Raw genomic sequence first — 18,846 nt, 5'->3', positions numbered from 1 at the left:
TTATGCTATCAGTCTTTTAAACACTGGACAATTATTTACTTTCTCTTATTTGACTATAGTCAACTAACTTGTTTTGAGATAACAAAATAATTCTTAATTCTCACCAGTCTCCAAGAAGACATATGCTATATAGTATGAAAACAGTATTTAAAATGTTGGTGTAAATTTTACTTTTGGACATCAGTTACACATCACAACAAATGTATTTCATTTACTTGAAATTTTTGGTATATTCCTTCAAATTTCGATTATGCTATTTTGCAAAGTCAATAGACACTTGTTTTACACTTAAGCTTTGTATGATGTAACTTTTTTAAAATTTTAATTTAGAAAACAATTACAATGTAGTATTTCTTTTAGGACATATCTTCTGTCTTATTAATTAAAACACAGTAGGGTAGAATATATTAACAAAGAGTTCCAAGTAACACCTGAAAAAACTAAATCTCTTTCCTGAGTATCAAAAAGTTCCTAGAAACAAATGGGACTACGTCTAACTAAAAAGTTTTTGCACAGCAGAGGAAACCATTAACCAAATGGAAAGACAGCCTACTGAATGGGAGAAGATATTCATCAATGATACATCTGATAAGGGGTTAATATCCAAAATTTATAAAGAACTCATACAACTTAACACCAAAAAAATCCAAGCAATCCAATTAAAAAATGGGAGGATTTAAACAGACGTTTCTCCAAAGAGGATATGCGTGGCCAATAAACATATGAAAAGATTCTCAATGTCACTCAGCATCAGAGAAATGAAAATTATAACAATGAGATACCACCTCACACCTGTCAGAATGGCTATCATTAATAAATCAGAAAACAGTTGTTGGTGAAGATGTGGAGAAAAGGGAACCTTTCTGCACTCTTGGTGGATTTGCAAATTGGTGCAACCACTATGGAAATCTCTATGGAGTTTCCTCAAAAAATTAAAAATAAAACTACCATATGACCCAGCAATTTCATTTTTGGGTATTTATCTGAAGATATCCAAATCACTAACTTGAAAAGACTTATGTACAGCATTATTTACAATGCCAAAGATATGGAAGCAATCTAAGTGCTCATCAATAGATGAATGGATAAAGAAGAAATGGTACGTACCGTGTTTTTCCAAATATAAGATCTAGCCGGGCCATCAGCTGTAATGCGTCTTTTGGAACAAAAATTAATATAAGACTCAGTCTTATATAAGACCCGGTCTTATAGTAAAATAACACCGGGTCTTATATTAATTTTTGCTCCAAAAGATGCATTAGAACTGATGGTCCGGCTAGGTCTTATTTTCGGGAGAGCATGATATATACAATAGAATATTACTCAACCATAAAAAAGAATGAAGTCTTATCATTTGTGACAACATGGATGGATCTAGAATGTATTATGCTAAGTGAAATAAGTAAAACACAGAAAAACAAATACTATATGATCTCACTTATATGTGAAATCGCAAAACAAAGTAAATGAATAAACAAATGTGAAACAGATTCATAGATATAGTGAACAAATTGGTGGTTGCCAGATGGGAGGGGGGTTGGAGAACAGAGTGAAAAAGGTGAAAGAATTAAGAAATACAAATTGGTAGTTACAAAACAGTCACAGGGATGTGAAATACAGCATAGAGAATATAGTCAATAATGTAAAAAAAAAAAAGTTTCTTGAAAAAAATGCAACAAAGCTAAATCACCTAGCAATTGTTCCCTCATCTAATCCAGTTCCTCAAAGAAGACAGGTCAAACTCTTTTGGAATGTCAGTGATGCTTTCCTCTTCTACTATGTTAAACCTTAAATAAATTTGTAAGCCAATTTAAAAGACTAGAAGAAATTAGAAAAGGGAGTACTTGTAAATGTGAACTGCATGGAGATCCTTTTATCCAGGAAGTCTTCTTTGACTATCTTGGCTTTTGTTGGGTGTTGCCATACACACACACAAACACACACACACAAACACACACACACACATAAACACACACATACACACACACATACACATATATACACACATGCATACACACATATATACACATACACATATAAATACATGCACATATACATACATACACATATACACACATATACACATACACATATAAATACATGCACATATACATACATACACATATACACACATATACGCACACATACACACATGTATATATACTAACACAGATGCACATACACATATAAACATATAAACACATATACACATATATGGACAAACATACAAATACACACACAAATGCATACATATATAAATACATACACACAAACATGCATGCATATGTACATACATATACACACATACACACATGTGCACACATATACACACATGCACACATGTGCACACACATACACACATATGCACACACATACACTATATACATACACATGTATGCACACACGTATTCACACATATATACACACATATGCATGTATACACACACATACCTGTTGCTCAGCACAGTCTCGGCACCCCTTACATCTCCCTCACTACACTGCACACTCCTCCATGAGAGCAGTTTCTGACTTCATCTCAGAGCCTGGACAGTGCCTGGAACAGTCAGCAGCTTATCAACATGTGAGATGTGTACAATATACATGAGATGTGTACAGTACATGTGTGATGTGTACATGTATACATGTATACATGTAACATGTACAGTATATGTGTGATGTATACAATATATATGTGATGTGTACAGTATTGTGTGATGTGTGCAGTATATGTGAGATGTGTACAGTATACATGTGATGTATACAGTATACGTGAGATGTGTAGATGTGTACATGTATACATGTAACATGTACAGTATATGTGTGATGTATACAGTATATGTGTGATGTATACAGTATATATGTGATGTGTACAGTATTGTGTGATGTGTGCAGTATATGTGAGATGTGTACAGTATGCATGAGATATGTACAGTATACATGTGATGTGTGCAGTATATGTGAGATGTGTACAGTATACATGTGATGTGTACAGTATATGTGTGATGTGTGCAGTATATGTGAGATGTGTACAGTATGCATGAGATATGTACAGTATACATGTGATGTGTGCAGTATATGTGAGATGTGTACAGTATACATGTGATGTGTACAGTATATGTGTGATGTGTGCAGTATATGTGAGATGTGTACAGTATACATGTGATGTATACAGTATACGTGAGATGTGTAGATGTGTACGTGTATACATGTAACATGTACAGTATATGTGAGATGTATACAGTATACATATGATGTGTGCAGTATATGTGAGATGTGTACAGTATACATGTGATGTGTACAGTATATATGAATGTATACAGAATATGTGTGATATGTACAGTATACGTGAGATGTGTACAGTATATGTGTGATGTATGCAGTATATGTGTGATGTGTACAGTATGCATGAGATATGTACAGTATACATGTGATGTGTGCAGTATATGTGAGATGTGTACAGTATGCATGAGATATGTACAGTATACATGTGATGTGTGCAGTATATGTGAGATGTGCACAGTATGCGTGAGATGTGTACAGCATATGTGAGAGAATTCTAATTAGCCTCTCTGGCTCTGGCTTTGCCTTTTCCAGTTGATCTTATTTTCCTTTACTAGCTTAAGTTGTTTTCATAGAGTTTTTTGTTAAAGAATTAACTGATCATTCAGTTCTTAAGTGATCATTTGGTATAATTAAGTGATCATTATGACAACTGTGACCAGTAACCTGTGACATGTTCCTTTCTTCTTTCATGAAGTTTAAGTTACTAAAATAATATGTACTTTTATTAAAGTTTTATTTAAATAAAATCTGCATGTTTCAGTGGAGAAATGTTCATATTTTTAATTAGCATCTTGCATTTCCTTTTGTTTTAAATTTGACTTTTATTCAAGAAGTACATCCACGGAGTTAAAAAATAGAATTAAACAAATGCTCATTATAATGAAAAATAGCAGTCCTCTGCCCTGCATCTTTTCACTAGGACAGTTCTCCAGAGGCAACAAGCTTTTCATATTTCCATCCATAATTTGAAATGGTTTCCAGATTGCTATTTCTTGATTTATCAATTTTAAGCATTAATTTTGTGTACTAAATATGGAGAAACTAGTGGGAGAGAAAGACATGTCAGTAAAAAAGTGAAATAAAATCTAAGCTGATATATGGTACAGTAGATTTCTGTGCAAATTGTTTTGGATCCATAAAGAACAGGTAGGAATTTTAGGTCTTTCAAATTGCTTTTAAGAATAACTGTATTACAGCTATATGAAAGGATGCTCAACTTCACTAGCTATTAGGGAAATGCAAATCAAAACCACAGTGAGATACCACATCACAGCTGTTAGAATGGCTATTATCAGCAAGACAAGTAATAACAAGTGTTGGAGTGTTGGAGAGGCTGTGGAGAAAAAGGATCCCTCATAAACTGTTGGTGGGAGTATAAATTGTACAGCCACTTTGGAAAACAGTATGGAGTTTTCTCAAAAAATTAAGAATAGAATCCTTCTTCTGAATATCTACCCTCAAACATCTGAAAACATGTATTTATAAAGGTATATGTACCCCTACGTTCATTGCAGCATTATTCACAGTGGCCAAGACATGAAATCAAGTAAAGTGTCCTTTGATAAATGATTGGATAAAGAAGATATGGTTCATGTATGTAATTCAGCCATAAGAAAAGATAAAATACTATCATTTGCAACAATATGCATGGATCTTGAGATTATCATGCTAAGCGAAATAAGTCAGCTAGAAAAAGTTGAGAACCATATGATTTCACTCATATCTGGGATCTAAAACTGAAGGCAACAAATGAACAAGACAAGGAAGCAAAAAGTCATAGACACAGACAACAGTTTTGTCGTTACCAGAGGGTAAGGGGGTGGGGGGTGGTAGAAGAGTGTAAAAGGGATCCAATATATGGTGATGGAAGGAGAACTGACTCTGGGCAGTGAATACACAATGTAATATATAGATGATGTATTATAGAATTGTATACTTGAAACCTATATAATTTTACTAACGTGACCCCAATATATTTAATAAGGAAAAAGGAAAAAAAAAGAATAACTGTATTGTTTAAGGTTCCATTAGCAGTAAACAAGAGAGTGCTCACTCATCTTTCTGTATTCTTAGCAACACTAGATAGAATTGAGCATTAAAATTTATGTTATTCTGATAACATACAAGTATAGTGGTATCACATTGATTTCTTAATTTGCATCTTCCTGATAGCTAGTGGTTTTGAGCATTTAAAGCTATATTTTATAGCTATTCTGAAGCCTTCTCCTGAGAAACTGCCTTTTCAGGTTTTTTGCTCACTTTGTTATTAATTTCCTTTGAGTATATATTCTAATATTAATTCCTTGTTGGTTTTAGGTATTCTCTCGGTTTATCTATGGAATTTATCTATGGTATCCTTCACTAAAAAAATTCTCATTTTGATTTAGCCAACTTCATCAGTTTTATACCTGATTATTTATGGTTTTAAGTCTTATTTTAGAATTTTTTTTTACTTCTAGATCTCAAAAATAGTTACCTAAACTTGTTTTATTAGCTTTGAAAAGGTAACTTTCTCATTAAAATGCTTTAATCTCATTGGAATCTAAATTTCCATGTGGTGTAAAATAAGTAGCTAAGTTTATTTTTTGTCATATCCTGAGAGTGTTTTTCTTTGTCCATGCAATGCATCACCACCAAACTTTCTTTTACTTTGTGATGTTACCCTTACCATATATGAAGCTCTCATTGATCGTGGGTTTATTTCTGAACTCTATATTCCTGCATCGTAATACTTGGTATCCGTCTATTTGTCCTTCATTTTTGAATTTTACTTTGATATTAATAGGCAATTTATAGCATATACTTTTAAAATGGGTTTGTAGGTCTTTTTCTAAATCTAGACTTTATAGATTGATGTAGGGAAAATTGATATCCATGAATGTGAGAAAAGATAAATAAGTAGTATGGAATTAGGGAATAATTTTGACTGCTAGATTTTAATAAGAAATCCGTTGCTTGGAGAAGGTCCAAGATGGCAGATTAGATTAAAAAAACAAAATAAAACACAATAAAAAAGAAAAGAAATCTGTTTCTTTTGGTGGCATATAACAAGCGGGAAATAATTATGGAAGAAAGATTAACACAAGAACAGTCAAGAGTGGAGCCTACCCGGGTGCAAAATTTGATCTGTAAGAGAAATAAGGAAAACAGAAGCAGTAGACAAAGAATGCAAGAATGTGACAAAAAGGAGTTTGAATTGACTTAATTTCTATGTCTTTGAGTTACCTTAATACTTATGACTAACTTAAACAGTGGTTTCAAGTTAGGCTGTGCAAAATACTAAGGTTTTGTGGAATACCCCCACAAATTAATTCCCCACATTCTGGGGAAATAATAGTGGTGGCACTGAGTATTTGGGATTCTGTTTCAACCAGAATGCTTTATTTTTATCTGTTTCATTAATTGACCCCCTCACTGAGATTTCATTGGAAGAAAGGACTTTTAGCCAACAGTGTTTGGAAACTATTTAAGTAAAATGAGTGAAATGTCTAAATGCTCAACAAAGGTGGCATATGCTATCATCCATCCCTTTAGTGCCCATCGCAGACATTGCTAACTGACCACTGTAGTCCTTCCTGCCACAGACTCAGATTGAGCCTCCACACCGCCTTCCACGTGGTCACTACCAGTCGGTCAATATTGGTGTGCAAGTCAAACCCATTTTGTATCTGTACACCACCAAGTCCTATAATTTTATTGGACCTTCAGATCACTTATTTTAGCCTATGAAAGGTAGTATGAGCTTAATATTTCAGGTTAAAGAAGGAAGAGACCAGAAAAGAGAGTGGTTAAACAGGAAATGGATCTGGAAAATACAAATTAAAGTAAGTATTAAGGTAATAACACTTACACTGTGATTATAAGGAGAAAATGCTTACTACCAATTCGTTAATTGTATAAAGGCCTTCAAAGCTCATTAAGTATGTGTTGAAGAGGCAGTTGAAATCAGTCATGTTTTCACTTGGGAACCTTGAGACATAAATAATTTTATTCTATAAATTTAAAAATTAATCACCAAAAGTTTAAAACTTCCAAAGCGATGTAAGAGTAGGAAATAAAATCTACATCTCTTGGAAATGTATCTCATACTGTCTCCATGGTCCTTGCTTTGTATCAAACAATGGATTTGAAGTTCTCTAAATTAAAATGTAGAAAAGCATTTCAAATATATTGAAGATTCAAAAAGCAATGAATGCATTAACTGTTATCCATATTTGAGGTTGAATATGTTTTATGTTCTGTGAAATCATTGAACTAATTATGACATAAACTCAGAGTTGATATTCAAAGCAGTGACAATTATTTGTCTCTGTTTACAGGGCTGCTCAACTGTGATGTTGGGATTGAATTTACTGAGGATTCTATATCAAGGTTGACTTCAAGGTTTTGTGGAAGATCTGCAAGAAATAGGTAAGTGGCCTTTTGGGAATAATTGTCTTTTGTTCATTGTGCTTATTTCTGTTTTTCTAATGTTTATTTTATTCTTTAATTTTTGGGTTCAGTATCTTTGCACAAAGGTCAAAATGTTATCAGTAAACCAGAGACATGTCAAGTCCAGCGAGAGGAATATTTACCTCTGTCTCTTCTCTTGGGCTTCCCATTTTGCCCCTGGTTGTGCTCTCTCTCCTATTAAATTTGGTCTCATGTTTGTTTGTTTTTTTGAAAATTAACGTAAGTGAATGCATAATGTGAATTTGATTTTAAAATATTGACATGATTAGGCAAGAAAAGCCGTTGGAGTATTTTCTGTTACCATTATGCTGGCCTTTTATACTGATGTTTTCAGTGTTAATTTATTAAGATTCAGTTGATATTAAGGTTGTGGGGGGATCTAGAAATGTCAGAAAATAAAGAGAATAACATATTTGTAATTTTTTTTCTAAAAAGTTTGATTTTTCTTATACATTCTTTGAGACCCAGCAAGTCAGGTGTCTAGAAAGCATTTGTTTTCTTTTTAATCTTGCACTTCTTTAAATCTGATGGTGGTTTTCCTTGGTAACTGTATCAATTTAGAACATTTTAAATCAATTTTTTGGTACAAAGCAAGGACCACGGAGACAAGATGAGATGTGTTTCCAAGAGATGCAGCTTTTGTTCCCCTGTCTTACTCAGTATGTAATGTTTCTATAAAATTAGTTTTTCAGAACCATTATTAAATGATGGTATCAGTCAAACAGTATGTCATAAGTGGTCATATGTGTCATAATATAATTATAAAAAGAAAACAAAAATCAATTTTAGGTGAAGAATTTGTATCATTTCTCTCCCAAGTTTTTACCCCCCAAAAGAGGGAAACCTTGGTGCCCTGGCTTCTTCAGAATTTTTTTTCTTGCCCCAGAATTCTCCCTCCAGGGAATTCACCAGCACCAACAGGTTTTGGGATTCTCCCTGTTCCACCCATGTTGTTCTGCCCTTCTCTAAAGCGTCTCCAGATGAAGGCTCCCTATCTTCCTGAGAGATTTTTGTCAGTGTGCTTGAATTATTAGGTCACATCTTTCTTGGTATTTCACCTTCTATTTTGCCTGTGGACTTTTTCTTGATTTATACCAACTTTATCAGTTTTCCAAATATACAAACAAAATGATTCCATATTTATTTAGCCTTTAAGATTTTTGAAGCACTTTGGCATCCTTTTACTTCATTTTACTCTTTCATGTAAGTCATTAATTTTATTCTTGCATTGTTTACGATGTAAGTAAAGCTGACGTTATTATTCTTTGTTTAGTAAGTAGAGAGACTAAAAGGCAAAGGATTCAAATGATTTGGAAAAAGGAATATATAGCTGGTTAGGATTTTACAGCTAATAATAAACAATTACGTGTTATTAGAACCCATATCTGCTAATACTCAATCTTTTTTTCTGGGTTATGTACATAATTTATGCTTACTGCAGACAATGGTTGGGTGGTAGATTCCATGTTTGTAAGGCCTTTTAATATTTAAATGTCCATTTTTTTAATAGTAGGACATTTGCTTTAATAATAGATGGAAGATTTTAGATTTATAAACAGGAGTTACTTGACAATGAACTCATGGAACTATGAAATAAACAATTTTTAGAAAATAAATGATTTTTAGAAAATAGAGAGTCTTCTTTCCAGAAGGGAACATAATTATGTTTAAAGTTAGTCCTCAAAATTGCTTCTAGAACTTGCTAATTAGACTTTTTTCTAGTTATATGCTTATAGTAGCAGTTTTTTTTTTTTTTAAATGAAGACCAACCACATACTGATGTAAATAATATATAGGCATAATGCCAATGGTTCATCTTAATGAAACAGTACATTCTGAAAAAAGCATTTTTTTCCTTGGAACTATATAGACTTATGAACCCTAGAGCTAGAGGTATTACAAGAGAAGTATAAAATGATGGAGAAGCAAGGACTTGGGAGTCGGGTAGACACAGGCTTACGTTGCTGCAGCTAGTTGTTAGCTGTTTAAAACACCCTTGGTTAATTTCCTTAAATCTTTGCATCTCAGTTTTCAAACAGTACAATGAGGGGCACATATAACTGTTTTGGGATTATTGTAAGAATTTAGCAGTTGATACATAGCTGTTTTCAAGAAATATTAGTTTTCTTACTCCTTTTCCATTGCTCTGTTGTCTTTCCCCCAAAATCCCTAAAGTTAATACTTGGTTGAATCTTCTTTTTTTCAAACAAGTTGTTTAGTGTTATCCCCAGAGAGGTTAAACAACTTGCCCTAGGTTATACTTCTGAAATGGAAGCTAAAATGTTGTTTCATACAACCTACAACTGGAAGTGTCTGTGTATCTGAGTAAATGGGTAGTTGAGTGAGTATGCATGTGTATCTGTGTATTTTACTTCACAATATTTACAATTATTTTCAGTTTCCATTGTAAGAATATTAAATCTAAATAAAATACCAGTTTTAGTTATTTCAGTGGAATAAAAATAAACTTCATTCTGATACTTATAGAAAATTGCTATAATTTTTATAAATACTAAATAAAATCAGGCATCATACATGACAAAATATTGGCTCTAATTTTCAATGACTGTAAAGCAAATGGACTATGCAGGGAGCTGCTGTAGCTGAGGTCGGGCTGGATCAGCGACTCCAATGCCCGGTGCGCTGACATTTGGGGGAAATGGAGCGGAGTGAACAAGGAAGTAGAGAGGCTGTGGAGTGTAGCTGTTGAAAATGCAAGTGTGGAAATCAGGTTGCCTAGAATTAAGTTATGATTCCAAAACAAAGATACCGTATGTGAGACCTTGGGCAAATCATTTAAAGTCTCTAACCCTTAATTTCTGACTCTAGAAAATAGAGACATAGTGCTAACTTTATAGTTTTGATTTGAGATTAATGTGTAAATACATATAGAGGGCATAGTAAGCATTTAAAAAAAGTCAGTTTTTGTTTTGTTCCCTGTTATATTAGTTTCAAAGGTTGACTGTGTTATCCAGGCCGCTTAGCAAATATCTTGCATAATATTCTAACTTTGGTCCAAGAGATGGTAAAAATGAGTTAATTTTGTAAATGTGCTCTCTGTGTTTTGGTTAGCATGTGTATTAGCTTTCTAGTGCTGTGTAACATACTGCATATTTAAAACCTTAAAACAAGATTCATTTATTATGTCATGGTTTCCAGGAGTTAGGAGAACAGGCATGGCTTAGCTCAGGATCTTACTCACTGCAGTCAAAGCATTGACCAGGATGCAGTTTTCATTTGGCGTTCAGGGTCCTCTTCCAAATTCACTGGATTTGGCAGAATTTAGTTCATTGCTGTAGTGAGATCGCAGTACTCAGCTCCTAGAGGCTGCCCACAGTTCCCATCCACGCGGCCCTTTCCATGTGCAGTGTACATTGTAGCTGATTGCTTCTTCAGGGCCAGCAGGAGAGTCTGTCTGCATGCTAGCAAGATAGAGCTGTGTGTGTGTACATACGTATGTATGTATGTAGAACATATATGTGTGTATTAACATAATCACTGAAGTGACATCCCATAACTTTTGCCATATTTTGCTGGTTAGAGGCACATCACAACCTGCCCATGTGCAGGGGGAGGGAATTACACAGGGTGTGAACATTGGGGACACCCTAGAGTCTGTCTGTCACAGCATGTTAAATTTCTTGATTTAAAATTAATGTAACCTGTTAGTTTAGATTTTTACAATTACGCAATATTTAATAAAAAAAGGAATATTGTCACTAATTGTAAAATTTTTTTCTCAGTTATGCATACAGTATAACTCCAAATAGGCCATTTTTCTCTGCCTAATATTTATCTATTATTTTAAGCTGGCACACCACCAAACTAAATACAGCCTACTCTGGTATTTAATACTCTCCAGAACCTGACAATACCCAGCCCTTTCCCCCCATTATTCCCATATGCGTACCCGGAAGTACCTGCCCCCCACTAGCTCCCATCATTGAACTACCTGCTTCCCACTAGCCCACATCTTTGCCAGTACACATCCTATTGTTTCTTTCACTTTCTCTTTCTCTGTAAAGCACATTTACATCTCCACCTCTTCTATTACATTTTCCCTGTTTCTTTCCTTCTCTTTAGAGAGCCCAGGATTTTTCCTGCATGGTCTCATACCTGTATTACCTACAGCCTTGTATATAATAGTATCTTAAGAAATATTCACTAAATATAAAAGTGCCTTCTTGATTTAGAACAGTGATCAGTTTGAGAGTCATATTCAGCTTAAGAGTCATATTTGAAGGATTTTCTTCATAGATTATCCAGTCTTACATTGACTCAGTAATTGGAAGTGCACCTCAAATAATCCTTAAATTACCTGTAGGAATCCATTGTCACTTACACATTTGGAACTGATTGCACGTGGGAGGAACATGCCTAATCCGGCTCCAGAGGAAGGTCTGTAGTGGCAGCCGCTATAGGTCCTTCATGGTGTCTGTCTCCTGCTCGTCACATCATTGCCCCCTGCCCCATATTTACCAGAGGTGAGCTGTGAGGCCAGTAGAATGTAGCACAAGGGATGGTAGGTTGTTTTTCACATTAGGTTGTGCAAGACGTTCAGATATCTGTTTTGGATGTTCTTTCTCTTTCTTCTTTCCCTCCTCCCACCCCTCCAGGCCCTCTCCCCGTCCCTTCCTCTCTGTCTTACGACTTGCTGTGAGGAAGGCTAGCTGCCATGGAGAGATCCATGTGGTGAGGAACTAAGCTCTGACTAAAAGACAGGGAGGAACTGGCAATAACTTGTAACTTCCTGAGGAACCCTAAGCCTGACCCATCCAGGTAACAACCACTCCTGGATTCCTGCTCCTCAGAAACGCTGTAAGATAATAAATATTTTTTGTTCTAAGCTGCTAAGTTTGTAGTTAATTTGTCATGTAACAATTGATAATGAATATATTCTATGATATCTTACCCCTAAAATTATTTCCAAAAATTTCCTCATTACCCTGGACTTTGCACGGAATGTAAGGGTTAATAGTGTACTGAATATGTGGTCTGTAAGTAAATGTAATGGGATAGGCATGTATGTTTATAACATAGTGAGCCTAGTGAGAAGAAAATGAGAGATGTTTAGATTTGGCTTGGAATACTGATTGTGTAACACACCGAGACCACTTTTAATCTCTTACCCGTTGATCACATCAATGTTGGACAGTCATACCCACTGGGGACTGGGCAGGTCTGGGTGCTGGTCTAGTACTGCTTCTTTTGTAGAAGAACTGTTTGGAACAGTTAAAAACACTCTTCTCCTTACAGAAGCTGAGCTTGCAGAATCTGTTCTGCTAATGTATCATGCTAGTGTTCTGTTGGTCTTTATTAATGTCCTTACAGAGTTATAAAGAATAGAGGTACATGGAAGCACCTAGATATAGGTACATATATTTGCGGTCCTATGCTTTGACATGTTAAGTTCACTAGAAAAATAATATATTTGATCCCCAGAAAAGTGAGTCAATAAGTATGTATCAGCAAGTAATAGAGCAACGTTTTTTTCTTATAAATTCACATTAAGCCGTTCTTCCATATTTCACTCCTCATGATTTTACTGTGATGATAGAACCTGCGCAAAAATACTGTTATATTAAAAAATCAGTACTGTGTTATATTTAAAAAAGAAAAAAAAAAGGGAAACTTGTTCCTATCAAAAAAAGGAAAGTTTACATTTATAATATTAAATTTGTGCCTTGGAATTATCTACTAGTAAAATTTTTGATACTGTTATACAAAATAGCAAAATATGGATTTTAACTGGCATGCTTTTCAGTTCAGCTGAACATTAAGTACATTTTTAATGGTCTTATTTGCTGGGAAGAAAACCATTACAATAAACTGCTTTTTACAGCCCATATCAAGTATGAACCAGCATCACTTATTACAAAGTTTGTGCTTTGGGAAACATTTTCACGGCATCTAACAGTTCTGCCCCACATTTCTTGGAATTAGTCTTTAATGATTTCATTTTCCAAAATGAGTTGTTGATCAAATTTACTGGTTGTTTTGTGGTTAAAATCTCATCCAACAGCTATATTTAAAATGTCATACAAATTTGTAAGGAAAGGTCCACTGCGATTACTGTTATTGTAATTGTATGAAATGTTATATAGAAGAAATGCTATTCACTTGAATGCATTTAGTGTTTTTCCACCCTATATAATATCCGAGGGGTGAATATGAAACCTCATTTTTAACTGTTGGCAATTCAGTTTTTACTGTTGTCTGCTGGGAAACAGACGACTGTTGCTGTAGGCATCATGTAAAATACAGTGAGAGTCTGAAGCCTGCGTTAGCAGTCAGACTTGGTACATGCTCTTCGTGTTGTTCGCCTAGCACCACTTGGTAGGAGCCGTGCGTGCGGGGCTGGGGATAGCCTTCCTCTTTGGCTGTGTCATGGTTAGGCTGCTGCACATTTTCGCTGCAGCTCTGCCTTATCCCACTCTCTAGATGCAACTCACAGCACAGTAGGTCTAATACAGATTAACGCCTTTGCCTGAAGACTGATTGAAACGTGTGTCTCAGACTTGCTAATGCTCACTGAACCATTTTATTGAAGATAAAGTAAATAAAATAGATCGCGGTATGAGAATTCTCTGAAATCAAATGGAATAATTTGGCAGGGTTAAGCCCATGAAGAAGGCAACACAGTGAAAAAGATGGCAATACTTTTTTATGGTTAGTATATCAAGGCATAAATATTCTTGTTCTGTTGGGGCTCAATATTAATTTTGTCCCAACAATTAAATGTTAAACATAATTCTCAACTGCCATATTTTTGGTCTTAAACAATGGTCCTCTTTAAGAAAGTAACATGAATAAAAACTTCTCAGACTACACTATTGTGATGATTTTTTCTTTGTCTTTTTCTGACACTTAGGTTCATGGGTCAGTAGTCTCAGAGAATTTAATAAACACCACAAATGAATGGATTTGCCAAAGTGCACTCTAGAATCTTAAGTTTGGAAAATAATAGTAATCCTGAGCTGACTAAAAGATGCTAGTAAACGAGTATTTTATTCACTAATTGCAAGAATGCGTTCACATGAGAACAACCTTTTTTGGAAACTGTCCTGTGACATTTTGTTTTTGGTTGAATACAACTGTTAACGTTTATATAAAGAATTATAAAATATATGTTTTGTACATATTATCATTTGAAATAATTTGGGGGAGAAAGAAAGAAGTTTGAGTGACCTTATCATCTTGGAATCTATAAAATTATAGCGACAATAGCATATGATGCCACAATAACATACACTGACATTTAACTTGCAAAATACCAGGATCTGAGCACTTGCATGAAGATGTGGAAAGTCTGCTGCAGAGAACGCAGGATCCCATATTTGATTGCCTAGGTCAGATTCAATCAGATTAAAAGTAAATATTATAGAAGAAAGATCAATTAAAGGGTTTTGTTAGAAAAATTTCTGAACTTGCTAATTAAAGCCAGTTTTCCTCTTCAACTTTATAAAGAATCTGTCATGTTAATATTTTCTTCTATAATTTCTCTTATGGTTTCTCCAAATTCAAGAAAATTTTAGTGAATAGCCCTCTTAAATGTGTAGTTCATTTTGCTAATTCGTTTCATTCATTTGTTTCTCAGGTAATGATTAATGCTTACCTTTTAGTCATTTAAATACACTTTAAATTTAAATTCATTAAATGCATTTTTCTTGTCTCTAGGTACCCAGAACCCCATCATTTCTTACAACTATGAGCTGTTTATGTCACAATGATTTCAACTAACTTTGTCAGCGGTTAGATGCAATGCATACATTGCATTCCTATATGAACAATGAGCCATCTCTTTAAAAATATTTTTATAAAAAATGTAGCTAGCATACAACATTATATCAGTTTCATTACACCACAGTTGTTCAACATTTATATACCTAAAGAAGTGATCACCCTAAGTCCAGCAACTATCTGACACTGTACCATGTTATCACAATATTATTGATTATATTCCCCATGCTGTAGGTTACATCCCCAAGACTTATTTGTTTTATACCTGGAAATTTGACCTCTTATTCCCTTTTGCTCTCCTTTTTTAAATTTTCAATTACACTTAATGTGTCATATTATTTTATATTAATTTCAAGTGTACAGCATTTATGTAATTTAAGAAGTGACACCCCTAATTAGCCTGATACCCACATGGCACAACACATAGTTATTACCATGTTATTGGCTATATTCCCTATGCTTTACTTTATATCCCATGACTGTTTTGTAATTACCCATTTGTACTTCTTAATTCCTTCACCTTTTCACCTGTGCCCCAACTCCCCTCCCAAATATCATCCCAACAAATCCAGTACCAACCTGACACCATACATAGTTATTACAGTATTATTGACTCTATTCCTGTTCTATACCCTACATTCCCATAACTACTTCGTAAAAACCAATTTGTACTTCTTAATTCCTTCCCTTTTTTCACCCACCTCTTCAAGCCCCTTCCTTCTGGCACCCATCAAAATGTTTTCTGTATCTATAAGTATGTTTCTGTTGTGTTTGTTTGCTTATCTTATTCTTTTTTTTTTTTTTTTTTTTTTTTTTTTTTTAGTTTCAGGTATACAAAGCAATGTAATAGACATTTATCATTTATATCCCTCACACAGTGATAACCCCTCTCCCCCCATCTACTATCTCTCTGACATCGCATACAGCCATTACATTTCCACTGTCTCTATTCCTAATGCTGTACTCCACTTCTTGTAACAATATATATTCTTTAGATTTCACATATAAGCGAAATCAAATTGCATCTATCTGTCTCTGTCTGATGTACTCCACTCAACACAATACCCTCCAGGTCCATCTTGCTGCCGCAGATGGCAAGGACCCATTCCCTTCCCTGGCTGAGCAATATTCCATCGTATATATGTACAACTTCCTCTTTATCCATTCATCCACTGATGGACACCCAGGCAGCCTCCACATCTTGGCCACTGTAAACAATGCTGCAATGAACATATGGATGCACACGTCCCTTTTGAATTAGCATTTTGGGTTTGTTCAAATAAATACCCAGAAGTGGGATTATTGGGTTCTTCTTTGTCTCTTGTTATAACCTTGGTTTTAAAGTCTGTTTTGTCTAATATAAGTACTGCTACCCAAGCTTTTTTTTCTATTTCCATTTTCATGAAATAACTTGAAGTGAGTCTCTTGTTGGCAATATATGTAAAGGTCTTGTTTTCTTATCCATAGCTACCCAATGTCTTTTGAGTGGAGCATTTAATACATTTACATTGAAAGTAATTCTTTATTGATATGTAGATATTGCCATTTTATTATTCATAATTTTGATTTTTTTTTCCCATCTTAAAGAAGTCCCTTTAACATTTCTTGTTATATTGGTTTGGTGGTGATAAACTCCTTCAGCTTTTTCTTGTCTGGGAAGCTATTTATCTATACTTCAATTTTAAGGATTACAGTAGTCTTGATTGTAGATCCTTGCTTTTCATTACTTTGAATATTTCTTGCCATTCTCTTCAGGCCTACAGAGTTTCTGTTGAGAAATCAGCTGACAATCTTATGGGAGCTCCTTTATAACTTATTAGTTGCGTTTCACTTGCTGCTTTTAGGATTCTCTTTTTCTTTACCTTTTGGCATTTTTATTATGATGTGTCTTGGTGTTGGCCTGTTTGGATTCGTCTTGTTTGGGATTCTCTGTGATTCCTGGGCTTGTACGTCTATTTTATTTGCCAGGTTAGGGAAGATTTCAGTCACTATTTCTTCAAACATTCAAGTTGAATGCTGTTACACTTGATGTTGTCCCAGAGGTCTCTTAAACTATCCTCATTTTTTTTTAAATTCCCTTTTCCTTTTGCTTTTCCAATTGGGTGTTTTCTACTACCTTGTCTTCCAAATCACTGATTTGATACTCTGCTTCATCTAGTCTGTTGGTGATTCATTCTGGTGCAGTCTTCATTTTCAGTTATTGTATTCTTAATTTCTGGCGGGTTCTTTTTTATGGTTTCTATTTATTTTTTAATGCTCTCTATCTTTTTGTTGAAGTTCTCACTAAGTTCTTTGAGTATCCTTGTAATCAGTGTTTTGAACTCTGTATCATGCTTGCTTGCCTCCATTTTGTTTAGGTTATTTTTTTATTTTATTTTTTATTTTTTTGTGTTTTCTCTTGTTCCTTCATTTGGAATGTATTTCTTTGTTTCCTCATTTTGGTTGCCTCTGGGTTTGTTTCTATGTATTAGGTAGATCTGCTATGTCACTCAGTCTTGTCAGGTGGCTATTGTAGTAGGTGTCCTGTGGGGCCCATTGGCGCAGTCTCCCTGGTCACCTGCTCTGGGTGCTCCAGGAATGTCCCTTGTGTGGGTTGTGTGTGCCTTCCTGTTATAGTTGGGCCTTGATTATTATTGGCACTTGAGTGGGTGGGATTGACCCTCAGGCTGACTGACTGTTGGGTTTGGCCATGTCCACAGCTTATAGGCTGCTGTGCAAGGGGCCTACCCCTTGGAGCAGAATTCACCCCAGTTCGTTCTGGTATCTGTTGAGGCCACTTTTTGGATGTGCTGCTTGTGGGGTAATTGGGTGGTGCTCTGCTGTGGCCTGAAGCCAACCTCCAAGTATGTTGGTTCTGGTGTCTTTTAGGAGGGGTTCTAGTACAGTCCCAGGTCATCCATTGCCTGTGACTGGTTGTGGACTACCTGATGGTTGGTAGTGATCTGTGGTTGGCCGTTGCCTGTGATTCACCTGGGGGCACATGGGAGAGACCACACTGTGAACCTAGGATGGCTACCACCAGTATTGGGTCTGGGGTAGCTCTGCGAAAAGCCAGGGCACCCTGAGACCTGCTGCCACCTGCCAACTCCTGTAAGGTTCAGCTGCTGATAAAACCTCAAGCAGTAGGGAGTTGGGTGTGGCGGGTCTCAGGGATTCACAAGGATGGAGCAAGTGGAGCTCATCATACCAATTCAAATTCAGATTTGGCCATGGACTTGGGGGAGGGCTCAGCACAGGAAAGATGACACTCATCTGCCAGCTACATGAGGAAGGACCCCACATAGGGAAAATGGTGACTATCTTCCAGCACTCACCTGAAGCCACACACCTCAGTCTCCCTCTGGGATGTCTCCATTGCCCCCCGAGTCACTGACCCTTCACCAGAGACCAGAGTGAGTTCCTGGGGGTGAGTCTGTGTGGGCTGTTTAAGAGGACATCTGTGTTTCCCATAGTCTTCTATCTCACCCACTGATGGAATACGCACTGTTTTTCCTCACTGGATGTGGAGGCTCCTATTCCTGCTGCTAGGAGTCCGGGTTGGGGAGCCAGGTGTGAGGCTGGGGTCCCTTGCTCCTCCATGGGGAACCTCTG

At 35.6% G+C, this 18,846-nt stretch overlaps 1 protein-coding gene across 12 annotated transcripts in view; it reads left to right on the top strand.

The window, feature by feature from the left end:
• The window catches only part of FOXP2 (forkhead box P2), a 610,938-nt gene that overhangs the window by 213,881 nt on the left and 378,211 nt on the right, over positions 1 to 18,846 (top strand). For 11 of the 12 annotated variants that reach the window (XM_074315704.1, XM_074315702.1, XM_074315703.1 and 8 more), the window contains one exon: positions 7,383 to 7,473. The exons of the other annotated variant lie outside the window; for it this stretch is intronic. The gene's annotated coding sequence lies outside the window, so the exon portion shown is untranslated. The remainder of the gene's footprint in view (positions 1 to 7,382; positions 7,474 to 18,846) is intronic. 12 annotated transcript variants of the gene reach the window in all.

This window comes from Rhinolophus sinicus, linkage group LG11 (genome assembly GCF_036562045.2).
Source record: "Rhinolophus sinicus isolate RSC01 linkage group LG11, ASM3656204v1, whole genome shotgun sequence".
In the NCBI taxonomy this organism is placed as follows: Eukaryota; Metazoa; Chordata; class Mammalia; order Chiroptera; family Rhinolophidae; genus Rhinolophus; species Rhinolophus sinicus.
The sequence above is the reverse complement of the archived record's forward strand: the minus strand, read 5'-3'. Positions and strand labels throughout refer to the sequence as shown.